At 37.2% G+C, this 14,143-nt stretch overlaps 1 protein-coding gene and 1 pseudogene across 11 annotated transcripts in view; both read right to left on the reverse strand.

Moving 5' to 3' along the window:
- The window catches only part of DIO2 (iodothyronine deiodinase 2), a 231,957-nt gene that overhangs the window by 92,531 nt on the left and 125,283 nt on the right, over positions 1-14,143 (reverse strand). For all 10 annotated transcript variants that reach the window (XM_081290479.1, XM_081290476.1, XM_081290480.1 and 7 more), the window contains one exon: positions 11,379-11,482. The gene's annotated coding sequence lies outside the window, so the exon portion shown is untranslated. The remainder of the gene's footprint in view (positions 1-11,378; positions 11,483-14,143) is intronic.
- On the reverse strand, positions 6,826-7,879 carry LOC308646912 (small ribosomal subunit protein uS2-like; annotated as a pseudogene). The gene has a single exon. The product of its transcript is annotated as a small ribosomal subunit protein uS2-like (transcript).

Raw genomic sequence — 14,143 nt, forward strand, 5'->3', positions numbered from 1 at the left:
TCTGATTCTTTTCTCTCCTCAACTTTCCTAGAACCTTCAAATATTCCTTCTCTTTAGATTGCTGAAAATTTCAGATCTTCAGTAGAACCTCCCCAAACTATACCCCAAACCTCCTCAGATTCAGATAAATAAAAGTCTTCTAATTCACATCACCCACCTGCACTAGGAGGCCTTGAGAAATTATGGAACTTCTAAAATAAGCTTGACTCTCCAAAATCATTGTTCATAAATATTGTATGGACCAGCACCACTCCCTATATATACCATGACTTTCTCCACTGTAACACTGGCTACTTGTACCTCAGTCTGACTCTGACCCTCACTTCAAATCCTGAACCTCAGGTCTGATTTTACTAAAATCCAGGATAGATTTTTCTTCCAAAGAAATGTATTTTACAACTAATCACATTCAAACCTCTCAAGTCTATGAAGTGAATGTTATCTTCCACAACTGCCTCTTGGCTTTTCCTTTGTCGTAAAAACAGGACTTTTGGCAAGGTGATTGTGTCTCTTGGTGGGAAACAGACAGTGTGCTCATAAAGTAGTCAGGATGATACTGCTGAACTACTGAGGACAGATAGCTGCCATTATTCAGTACTGACCTTCATCTCACAATTCAATGGTTTAATGTGACAAAGAAAGTATGCCATATCAAACTTTAATCCATGGAAGTTTATGCAGTGCTCAGTAACTTCTCCACCTGCCTAATATTCTCTCATCTTCATAGCAATCCTGAGAAGGAAATACTGTTTATGAGGAATGGAGACTCATAGATATAGAGAAACCTATCCCAAAGTCTGCTGACAATGGTAGATGCCATACCTAAGCATTTATCATCTCCCTTCAACATACTTTATGCAATCAGAACAATACCAGGACTATAAACACACACACACACACCCCTCGTATGCATATGGCTACATATGTGGATATGTATATGTGACTGTGCATCTCAAAGAATTGAAAGTAACTGGCTTACAAGGCTGAATTATTCAATGCAGAAACTAACATAAGAACAATAGTTGGTTCATCAAAATAATGTTTAAAAATTTCAGGTATAGTGAATTGATTCAGACATTCATAATCAGCAAATTAAGAATCTAATTTCATCATTTGAAACTCACAATTTTCATCTCTAAACTAGGGACATTTATTATGGGATTTCATGTCACTTTAAAAAATATAATTTTACTTTATTTTGATTTGTATGTGGGTGGGTATTGGGGTCATAGGCAAAGAGATTCACCTTAAGGATAATTCAAGGACTTCTCACTGAGAGCAATGAAAGAGAGCAGGGAAAGTTCAGCTATCTGGAAATCTTCAACATTCAGGCAAGTGTTTGAATTAATTGCATGAGGTGAGGTTTAGAAAATAATTTTCTGGCTAATATCTTCTTTGAAAGAACAGAGCAACATGAAGCAATTTGATCACAATCATTACAAGAAACTAACAAGAGATGCTTATATAAGTTCCCTGCTTCTCAAAGTCTCACCTTTAATGCTTGCTATTCACATCACCATTTTGGATTCCAGAGTATCGAAGCCAAGCACTTTTCATGTGCACTCATGAATAAATGGCAAACATGCTGCAGTGAGTTTGTTTTCCCTTACATGGGGATCTCTGTGGGGTGTACCTGGTGGGAGTTACGTTATGCATAGACAATTGTGTTCAGTTCATCAGCTGATTATAGATATCCTCCCACAAAAACATCCATCCCTGATATACCCAACTCTAGGGCACAATGAAAGATTCATGAAGACGATGATACCATACACAGAGGTGTGAACTGTGAAATATCTAGAAGAAGATGAGATTATTTTAATTCCTTGCTCAATCACAGTGTGTTCTACATAGCAGAGCAAGGTAAGCTTCATGCATGATCAAAAGCATATCTTTATGAACCATGGTACCTCATACTTGACTTAACTTACAAATATGCAGAGTAATACCTCACCCAGGTAGGACACCAATGAGAGGCAGAAGACAGTCAAGCACCTGAATAGCTAGTACACATCACCCCTAAAGCTGTTAGCCAAAAGTCTACTTTTTATCCTGTGAAAGTTTGTTTTGTTTGGTTTTATTTGCAAAGGATGGAACCCAGAGTGTTGCACATGCGAAGCAAGTACTCTACTACTCTGCTACCTCCCCAGACTAATTCTGTGAAAACTGTTTTGGGCCCTCACTTAGAATCTTTTTACTCTCATTTTACATACAGTTCTAAGAACAACTGGTATAGCATAGGATTGCTCTAAATCAAAACCACAAGCAGTCCCATATATTTGTTGGCAAGGGATTTAATCTTTCTGAATCTTCTTTTTTTAACCTGTAAAATGGGTACAAAATAGTTAGATTTCATACTTAGGGTAGATATAAGGATGCAATCACCACATCTATGTAAAGTATAAACACAAAGCAAGAACGCTAAAGTTTAAACACATATTCTTTTCTTAGAACCACATTTCTAGCCAACTATTTTATCTGGGGCTCAATCTGAGGAAGACCAATGCTTTTAAATGCTAAAGACAAGCTGGTTGAACTGAAATGATTGACAAATTGTTCATTGGTCTCCACATCAGAGGCTTTCAAGGGGATTCTTAAGGGTAACTTCAATTTATATGGTTGTTTTTTATTGCTAGCATTAATGCCTCCCTAAACATTCAAAATGCATAGCAAACTGAACCTAACTAGCATAGGGTAAATGGCACTTTCTAATCTCATTGCACTGTGTTATAACAAAGCACAATAATTAGTTCTTAATGATAAATTGAGTCATCAAGAAAGGTTTAAGTGCATGTTACCTAATGCACCAACGAAGGAGGTAAAATAACACAAATGTTTAGAAATATAAAGACCAAAAAATTTTAAATAATTCTTTTTAAAAAATAAGCATGAACAATAAAAATAATGCAATTATACATTCAGAATTAAGTATCCCTGGATCACACTGAAAAATAAGACCACATTAGAAGATAGGACCACTATCTTCCCATTTGAAAAAAAAAAAGGATTAACATTCTTTCTTCAAGCCTTGGACTCAAGACAACCAAAGTAAATCTTTCAGGTGAAAAGAGCGGGCTACCTAAACACTGGCTTTTTCAGGACCTTTGTTTGCTGTTGTTTTATCTTTTCTTATTGATTTGTAAGTGTTCCTTACATATTAAGAATATGTGTCTTCACTTCTGAATTATGAATAGACTCACAGAGTTTACCTTTGGTTTTATTAATTTTTATTAATCAAATACAGTTCTTAAAATTTCGGTATAGAGAAATGTGACAAACCTTTCTATGATCTCTGGGTTGCTGTCATATGAAGAAAGTTTGTTTCTAATCCAAGATGATTAAAATATCATCCTTCTGTACACTTAGTGGTGTTCAAGTCATTAATTCAATTGCAATATATGTTTGTGCATTATTCAAAGTAAATACATTTCTAATATTTTTTTTTGCAGTGCTGGGATTGAACCCAAGGCCTTGTGCATCAGCAAGGCAAGCCCTCTACCAACTGAGCTATATCCCCAGCCCCCTAAAAAACATCTTTTTGAAAATAAAATTCTTAAGCTTGCAATCCATGTATATAAAGACACAGATTTTTTTCACACTATTTGTTGGTATAATAAATGTGATAAAATTTTTATCCTCTGATAAATGCCTGAATATTCATACCTACTTAAATAAATAAACATTCAATGTTGTGATGAGAAATTAAAGGAAAAACAATACAGATGCCTACAAAGGACCAAGCACTGTCCGAGGACGCTAGATATGGCATTCCACAAAGCTGAGTTTCAGAGAAGATAATAACTTATGTCTAAAGTCACATGAATGAAAATGTAGAGCAACTAGTTAAAAACCAGGTTCATGTGACTTCAAAACACAGGCTCTTTCTTCACAGAGACATGATAGTCTAACCATATGTCTAAGGAATATATGATTCTATTTTTTCTAAATGCTAAGTAGTCCATTTAATGCCTTGGATAACAGTTACTATTATCATGTATTTCAGTACAGAAACTTAGGCAAAAGTGTAATACGAATGGCTCTCTATTCCTGAAGTCTAGAAAATGTATCATCCTGTTTTTTTCTGCCCTAGTTTTATGAATTTCTAGACTGGAATTTAGTAATGAAGTGATCATGAAAGTCCACAAAACTTCTAGACAGAGGGGGATTTTGTCCTTTTACATGTACCTCCCAGTCTTCATATACTCATTCAGAATGATTAAGGATTAGAATACAAAATGCTTTGTGAAATAATATAATCAAAGAATAAAGTCAGAGCCGGGCACAATGGCACACACCTGCAATCCCAGCAGCTCAGAGGCTGAGACAGGAGGATCACGACTTTAAAGCTAGCCTCAGCAAAAGCAAAGTGCTAAGCAACTCAGTGAGACCCTGTTTCTAAATAAAATACAAAATAGGGCTGGGGACATGGCTCAGGAGTCAAGTACCTGTAGCAAAAAAAAAAAAAAAAAAAGAAAGAAAGAAAAAAAGAAAAGAAAAAGAAAAAGAATAAAGTCAGGATTTTTTGTTTTTGTTTTTGTTTATGTTTTTGGTTCCAGGGAGTGAATCCAGTGGTAACCAGTGAGCCACATCCCCAGACCTTTTTTAGATTTTGTTTAGAGACATGATTTCATTGAGTTGCTTTAGGATCTCACTAAAGTTGCTGAGGCTGGCTTTGAACTAGCGATCCTCCTGCCTAAGTTTCCCAAGCCCCTGAGATTACAGGTGTGAATCTTTGCACCCAGCATAGAGTCAATTCTGTCCATTACTTTCAATTATAGGCCAACATAAATATTTATGTTAATGTTATGCATGTGAATTTTTCTGTTACTCTCATATCAATACAAAAAACTTATAAGCACTTTTGAGCTTAAAAAACATGACCACTTTTTTTGTATAAATCCTAGCTGATATTTGCAATCACCAGGTAAATGAAAAGCAGAGCAGACACTATTTCTCCTGATTTTACAGGAATGATAAAGTTATACTCCTTTTCCCAATAAGTGAGGAAATGAGTGAGCAAGCAAATAAGCAGAAGCTACAGTCTAGCTTCTGCAATCCTTGATTCACTTTCCAAACAAGAGAAAAGAAAAGAAGAATCCAATTTCAATTTTAAAATGCAATGGAAGTCTAATAAAAATAGTTGTAAAACAATTTAGTCCATTAGCATCTGATTTTAGATTTACTCTGTTATGAAAAGAAATAATGTAATCCCTGGCTGTAGAAATATTTGAGCTGAGAGTTGAGAGGAAAATTATCTGTCCTTGAAGCCTAAAAATTAATAATAATTGTTATTATTATCATAAGTAATAATAACAAAGAATTATTATGTAATAATTATAATTATACAGGATGGAGAGTCTTCTGAATTCCATTCTAAGTCAACAACTAAAATTCATAAAGGATGAACACTACTCTCATATCTTCTTGAAGAAAGGTCAATTTCCACAAGTGTTGAGTGCATACTATGTGCAGGGCATTCTGAAGGGTACTAAAGAGATAGGCTGTAAGTTGGATGACTATGAAAACCAATATTCATCATGGGTTTCTCTGAGGATGTGTAGACCAGGGAATTCTTTTGGCATCTCTATTTCCAAATTTCTATGCAATTAGCATCTGCTCATTTGGAATGAATACATAAAAATGAAATGTATGGAAAATAGATATAGTAAATGCTGTCTTATTATTTACTGGAATAGGTTACTGTGTTTATTGCAATCCTGCCATGCTGAAAGAGATTCTGCATGGAAAATCCGCATTGACTGAACACGTACTACGTGCCAGGAAGTTTCATAGATGCTAAGAAACATAACGTTCCTCACCACAGCTCTGGAAAGAATATATTATTGTTCTCACTCTATTGATTTGGAAACAAACTCCTAGTGAGGTCATGTAAATTGGTTTTGGTCACGCAGCAGGGTTGCAGACCCCACCTATGGTATTCTGTTCACATTACCATGATAACTTTCTTTTTAATCCTGCAGATAATAGACTTTCCCTTTGCTGAGGATGCCAGTCAAAGGTCTGACTAAAATGGAAAGTATGTGAAGTCCCTAACAGTCCCATATTTACTTTTATTTGTGAACCCCAATATAGCAATATGAATTCCTATTCTATTATCTCTAGCACCAGTAAACTACTGCATCATATCCAATCAGTATATTTGTTGACTAAGGTTTTCCTTTTTTTTTCTCATTGGATAAAATAGAAAAAAAAATTTCAAACACTTGTTTTAATTGCCTATGCTCCATAATTGAGATTGACTACATACCTAATCATACCCAAAAATTTTAGTTTGCACATTCCAGGTTAGAAAGAAAACAAATCAAGTGGAACCTACAGGATTGCACTCAGTGAAAGAAAAATTGAAGAGGAAACGGTTTTACTTTTTGAAAAAGCCAACTTTTAGTCAGGAATGTTGGTGATGAAGAAGACCTTTAAGGTTCTAAAGTTTCCAATATCGGCCAAAAAAACCCTTATATTTACATGAAATATAGCTCAAGTGATATTTATTAAAAATAGATATGACTTCTAGCCATCAGGAAAATTTTTATTCTTGGAAAGATTTAGTAACTGGAATTAGAGGGACATCTGGGCCACCAATGAGGAGCTGTTTCTTGATCTTAGTACTGGTTACCAGGTGACATTGAGTTTGAATATTATAGTTCAACACAGTTTCTAAGCAATGACTTCTAACAATAAAGACTGAACACCATAAATAACACCATGACTCCACGAATGTTTTTTAAATGGAGGTTTTATATCTTTGTTCCACAGATTAAATCGAGAGAGAGAAGGACATGAGAAGAGCTTAGTATAATTGGTACTCATATTTTTTGTAAAAGAAAAATACTAAGACTATTTCCTTTTGTTTTTTTAGAAACTAGTGTTTATATTCTGTAACCTTATTTCCATTTTGATTATTAATAAGTGTCTGCAGAACAGCTCAAGACCACTCGGTAGTTGTTCCTACCCACTCAGTGGCCTGAGCAGAGGGAGCTGCAGACCAGTCTTCAGTGGCTGGCTAGGCACTCTAGTAGGGAACCACTGGGTAGGCACAGAGGACACCTGCACACCAAGTCCCTCTTAGCCTCAGCATTCCATAGTCAGTCTGCAACCTCAGGTTGAGTAGCAGTGAACTCAGGAGCAAGAACAGTCCATCCACCCTGAAATTCGTCCCTGGTCACAGCTTTTTCAGCAGCAGCCTGTGCTTCTTTTTCAATCTCTTCAGGATCTCTGTAGAAGCACAGATCAGGCATGACGTCCCATGGGTGTTCATGGGAAATGGTGCCACGCATGCGCAGTACTTCTCGGGCCAGCATCCACCACATCAGACCCACACAATGAGCTCCCTTGTTGTTGCACAGAATGGCAGTGTCCACATAGCTCAGAGGACTGAGTCTGTGTTACACAGAGCAAAGGTAGGCAGGTTGACATAAAATGCTTCTGTAAGAGGATGGTGGTCAGCCCTGGGATCAGTAACCACCCGAAGGCGTGGATCCCAGAAGGCTGCCTGGATCTGGTTAGTGAAGGTTCCAGGAGTGAAGCAGCCAGCAATAGGAGTGGCTCCAATGGCAGCAACGAACTTCAGCACAGCCCGCTGGCCAGTATTCCTGGAGGATATGACACTGACATCAGCAGGGTTTTCAACGGCAACAATGGCACAAGCTGACCGCAGAAGCTTCTCCCAAGTCCTCTTCAGATTTATGATCTGCCATCACTTTTCCTTTTTATATCTATATTATTCCATCTGGAAATCAAGAGTTGGGCCACCTAAGTGGGTTCCTGCTGCAAGGAATTTGAGGACATCCTCCTCCTTCATTTGCAGAACATCAAGGGCTCTTGACATTGTGACAATTTCCCTTTAAAGTTACGAGGGGAATTAAGAGCAACACCATATGGGCCCCTCCCTGGGTAAAGCGGAAAGGACTAAGAATGTTTCTTAAAATCATTTAACAAAGTAAAAAAAAAAAAAAAAAGTCCCTCTTAGCCCCAACATCCCATAATCATTTGATGTGGGATAAGAAGGAGTGATCATACCCAACAGACCCCTGATCAACAACCTTTTCTCCTACACAAGCACATGCAGGTATACAGACACACACACACCAGCTGACCCATGCCTGAAAATCAATCTTTGTCCTATAGAGTCACTTTTGAGTAGGGCTCAGGCAATGATATTCCTAAAGGTTAGTTGTGTAGCAATTTTTCATTAATATCATTGTTGATAAGCCATTCCTAAAGGTTAGCTGTGTGGCAATTCTCATTAATATCATTGTTGATAAGCCAAAAATGGTTTGTAAGATTAAAATTATTATTTTTTTGTTTGTATTTTGTTGTTTTTGTTTTGATATTGGGGATAGAACCCAGAGTACTTTAATACTGAGTTACATCCCCAGATAAAATATTAAGTTTTTATTAATATACATTTATTAAATTTTTATTTTTATTTTTTTAATTTTGAGACAGGGTCTCACTAGTGAGCTTAGGCTCTCACTAAGTCTCTGAGGTTGGCCTCAAACTTGAGATCCTTCTGCATCGCCTCCCAAGTTTCTGGGATTACAGGTATATGCCACCATGACCAGGTCATTATTTTTAAAGTTGATCATTTTAACCCCAAATTCTATTTAAAACCTATTAGAAAATAATGAAAAATTACCCCACTTAACTTCAACAGAACCTAGATAGTTTTCAAACTAAAATTCATAGCATATCTGGAATATTTGTTGAAAATGTAGACTTTTAAGCTTTACACAGAAACCTAATTCAGTGGATTTGCAGGGACAGCCTCCAAGAATATGTTTTTCACAAGCATACCAGGTCATCTTGAAGCAGATTGTCAGCATACCACAACTTGAGAAACACTGCCCTTATTAAAACATGAGAAATTAACAAGTTCCAGGCAAGTCCTGTGTGGGACTCAAAGAGTTCACCATCCAAGTGTGCCCAGACCCAAACCACCATATGCTTTTCACCATGAAACTACAGCAATGACTCAAGCCAGGATACGGTAAAGCAAGGGGAAGGCAGGTGAGTTCACCATGTTCTCTTGGTGACTTTAACATGCTGTAACCTGGCTGAAGGTTAATACATTTGTAAACTTTCTTCCAGTACTTTCACAAATTTTATTTTAGAAACACAAAGGTTTATGTGATGGGTACAATTTAGTAAACTGTTAAGATACCCTGACCCATGGTTGGCTAAGATCTAATACAGGCTTTGTCTGATTAGCAGGCAAACACCCAATTCTGAAGAAAATCTCATCCATGGCAATTGTGACTCAACCTGTCACAACAAATATATACATATTACATCTGGACTCTTACAGACTGTCAGTTACAGGGTAGCTTACTAATTTTTCCAAAACCTAGAACCTCATTATACCAGAATATGTGGCTACATGTTTATCTTCTTTCTTAGGCAATCTTCCTCTGCATTATCATCTAGATCATTAACGTGCTTGGGTTGACTGGAGCCAAAGAAAATTCAATTGCAACCCAGAAACAACAGAAATGTGTCATCCTGGAATGGCTATGTGGCCTGCTTATCCAACTAAGGCACCTGCTTCTCATGAGTAATGCCAGATGTTTCATGGACAGATACAAGCCTCTATTACACATCTGCTTTATGCAATTGTGAAATGATATCACAAGGGAGTTCTCTTTATCTGACCCTGGGTTAGCCATTAGCTGTAACCTAATGTTTCAAGACACCAGACCTTGAACTCATTACCCCTGAATCCTTTCCTGCACTCTCTCAGAAAACTCATCCATAGAGAGACAAAAAATAATAATATTTGTCCAATATATTCCCTCATCAACTCTGGACCAAATCAATTATACTTGTAGACAAGCTTTTCTGGTTTCCATTAAGGAGATGACTGGACATTTGCTGTAAGATAATACTTGTTGGTTGCAAATTTGTTGATAGGCAAATAAGAACTAACTCACACTTGCAAATAGTTTGGGAATGAAAATTCACTCTACTGGTGATGCTGAAAGCAGGTATAAGAAAGTCCTCTGAAATCTGGATAGCTAATTGTAAATATTTTAGGTAAAACCACCAAGAACTAGTAATAACTGCAAGAATTATAAGCACTAACAACTTCTCTTGAATTATATAGTCCTGAAAAAAAGTTGAAAACTCGGAACCATGACTATAGTATGCCTACTCTACTTGTCCAACAGGTATTGATAGATTGTCTTCTCTAATCCATTCATTGGTGTGAAATGCTGTAGAAATAGCCATGGGACTTACGTCTACAGAATCCAGGAGGGGGGATGGACAATTGGAACAGAAACAAATAGACAAACTGAGATAAATATCTGAAGGAAAGCAGCATGGCTGTGACCCAGAAAAACAGGAGGTATCTACTGTAGAGAGGTCAGATCAATTTTTCACCAGTATGTGACACTTAAACTAAGACTAAAGGATTAAAAAACTAAGATCATGCCATGAACAGAAGAGTGTTCTGGATAGGGGAAATAATGGGGACATGTCTTATAGGTAGAACCAAGTTTGATATGTTTTAGGAACGGAAGGAAAAGTCAGTAAGGCTGGAAGTGGGCAAGAATCAGATCTTGGAGGACTTTTTCCAGTCAGTGGCTTGAGCTTTCATTTAAATGAGATGGTAAGACATGAAAGGGTTTAAAGTGGAGATGGTACAATTATATAAGCATTTTAAAAACATCATTCTGGGGCTGAGGATATGGCTCAGTGGTAGAGTACTTCCCTAGCATATCTGAGGTCCTGGGTTCAATTCTAAGCACAAGGGGGGAAAAAATCACACTGGATGCAAAGGAGAGAATACAATGGAAAAGGTAGAGCATGGTAGGCTGGTTTGTTAAAACAGCAATTCTCTAACATACACTTCACAGAGACATCTTGGTGACTTTGCTAAAATGCAGATTAGGATTTTCTAGGTTTAAAGTAAGATTCTGCATGTCTAAAAAGTTCTTTGGTGATACAGATGCTACTAGTCCACAAGCTACACTCCAAACAAAAACAGGATGAGAGTCCTGACTCTTATTCTTGAAAGGTAACTGCTTGGGCCACTGTGGAGAATGAGGTAATGGAGGAAATTTGACAGAATTGAGATACATTTCAGATTTAGACCTAACAGATTCTGTATAGCAATATATATATTAAGATCTATGAAACCAAAATTTCTGAAAGTTCAAGGGAATCTTGGAAGTTCATGACTCAACACTGTTACAGACACAGGTAATAGTTAAGGAATTAAAAGTAAGGACAGGAACTTTTCATGGGTAGGTTGGAAAATGAGGACCAGGTCAAGGTGCCTGGTGGGTGGATGTTGCCCAGGATGTTGTCTAGAGATGTTGCCCAGGATTCAGTCTGTTTGTCTAACAGCAGGGACTTACCAGTAGCCTGTCAGTGAGATCAGAAGACCAACTGCAAATATGTAGAGATCTTGAACATCAGAGTCCAAAGCTTCCAACTTAGTTCTGCCACATTTTAGTTGGGTCTCTGAAAGAAATAAAATCACTAATCTCACATGCTTGTTTCTTCACTCAATAAAATGTGATATAATGAGATCATGCATATGAGAACACTTAGCATGGTGTTTATCATAAAATGTTACAAATAAATATCAAGTTACACTAATTTGTCTTTACGGGGGGCATTTTCTACATCTTCCAATGTCAAAAGAATTAAATCATCTGTTAGATTTAGATGGGTGTGATTTTACATTCTGGACTGTGTCTCTGTGTGTAATGCATTATTTCTTCACCTGGAAAAGACATTTTCTGACAAGGTAGTTGGAGAACATTGGGACAATCAAAAAAAAACATCTTTGAAATCCACAACACCCATACTTTTGTAAATGCTACTAAGATAATTTATAATTAAATATAGCACGTATAAATGGGTTTATATAGGACCTAAATAATTTACCTAGTCCCTTATCCATATCAAAAAGGAACAGAAATCATAAGTTATGGAAATTCGGGAAGAGTTTGGTGATACTGAGGTGGGTTCCTTCAGGGTTTCACCATGACTGTCAAGATTTTTTTGTTGATGCCTTAATACTACTTTTCTGTTATTTGTTATATTCCTTTCTACTAAGAAAGAGGCTTACTGGCTTCATCTTTTCTGGTTCCATCTAAAGCCATTCCCCCTTTCTGCATTTGCAGAGGGAATGAAAAACAGCTGGTCCACAGACTCCATAACCTACGTCTGGTGTGAAATGGGGCCCACTTCAGTTATGTGTCTGTTTTAATTAACAGCAAATACTTGGATACAAGCAAAGTTCCAGAAGTTCCCAAAAGCTGTTGGATCTTCAAGCAGGAAAAATGTGACCCTTATAAAGTAGCATCATTAATTCATGGTAACAGTAGTCTTCCCAGTGATGCATAGGCAAAAGTTGGCCTTTTGAAATGATAAATTCAAAAAAAATGAGCTTTTTGTTTTTACTGTATAATCTTAAACATCTTTACCAATTGTCCATGATAGGGAAGAATTTACAGAGTACGTCTTGTACAACACTATAAGTCAAATTACTTGTTGGAAACCCTATGCCTGAAATGATCCACCAGGAATCTCCTCCCAAAATGCATCTACCCCAGTCAAGGCAGATTAAACTCTGTCCCCAGCTCCACTAGTCCTCCTTCTCTCTCCTCTCTGCTAGAATATTTCTCAAATCCCAAAAGAAGTTCTCCAAAATTCCCCTTTGTTATTCACTCCAGTAGAAAAAGAAGTAATAATTTTGGTCATTGTCACACTCTTTTGGTCATTGTGCACATTCTTAGGCAACATTTATGACCACGTCCAAGATTCTACATGCAACTCTAGTCCCCTAGAAGAACTTTTACGTATATTTCTAAGCTTATTCCTCAACTTCATAGATTTCCTCAAACCAGAGCAAATGTGCTGGCATTTTCCACCCATGCAAACGAACACAGTTCTCTTCTGCTCAGAGCCAGATCACATCATCAAGGAATTGAAAATTATACTATACAAATTATCCAGACCTTAGAAAACAGTTCTTCCCTCTTGTTCTTCTCATGATAAATAATGCCAAGTATTTGAGTTTCATGGATGAGGGCTTTTTCAAGGGACCTGACAGCCCTTATCTCTCACCCATACTTCTGCAATAGCTTCAGGTTCTCCATGTTTCCAGTTCCAACCCACTTAAATCTACCCCACACACTGACTCCAAAAGAGAACTTCCAAGGTGCAAATTTGTTTATGGAATTTGGACAAAAAACAATTAACACCTCAAATCCCCTGATGTTTTTGTCCAACTTCCTCACCAACCTATAAAACCTTGAAGGCAGAGAACAAATCGCATTCATCCCATTTACCTACAATCTAACCCCAGACATGGCATTCAATAGATACTATATAAATGCTTGTTGAATGATTAAGTATTGGATTTACAGAATCACAGATTCCCCAAAATGATGAACAAAGAAGAAGTAGAGAAAGCAGAGCAAATGGCAAAGGTGCCTAACTTTAAACTGTCACAGTCTCTTCTTGTTACCCAGAGCAGTTGAAGTCTTATCCAAGACAGCTTATATCACAACCTCCTACGGCACCCAGAGCTTTTGAGATAACCCTCACATCTGAAGTGATAATGAGGGAAATCATATTGCATGCCAACATAGTATTGCTGAAACATAGCAAAGCTATGCTCTTGGTTTTAAGTAGGGAATGGGATGTTTTCTGAACACAGTTCCACTAAAATGCATTTGAGGTACCTGTCTTCCAACAATGATATCTCAACACCCACATCTGCCTCACTCTTGCACATTCATGTGCATGCACACACACACACACACACACACACACACACACACACACACACACGAGTTTTGGATACTGCAAAGCTAACTCAGATTATGGGGGTAAAGATTCCTGGCCCTTAACTGCCATTCCCCTTCAGCACCCCCACAACTGCACTATAATCATAGTCATTACTGCCATAATGATAGTAATAATGCTTTGTGCTTCTACAGCACTTCTCAGATGATCTCAAAGCATGACTGCATCCTGACTGTAAAAGTTAAGAACGTTCGTCTCCTCTAGAGATGGTGTTTATAATAAGGGCAGGAGCTCATAGACTCGCCTGACACCCACAAAACAAAATTATGAGAAGGCTTGTACAGATTTGTTTCTTTTATTG

The sequence above is a fragment of the Spermophilus citellus genome (genome assembly GCF_964194105.1).
Source record: "Spermophilus citellus genome assembly, chromosome: 4".
Lineage (NCBI taxonomy): Eukaryota > Metazoa > Chordata > Mammalia > Rodentia > Sciuridae > Spermophilus > Spermophilus citellus.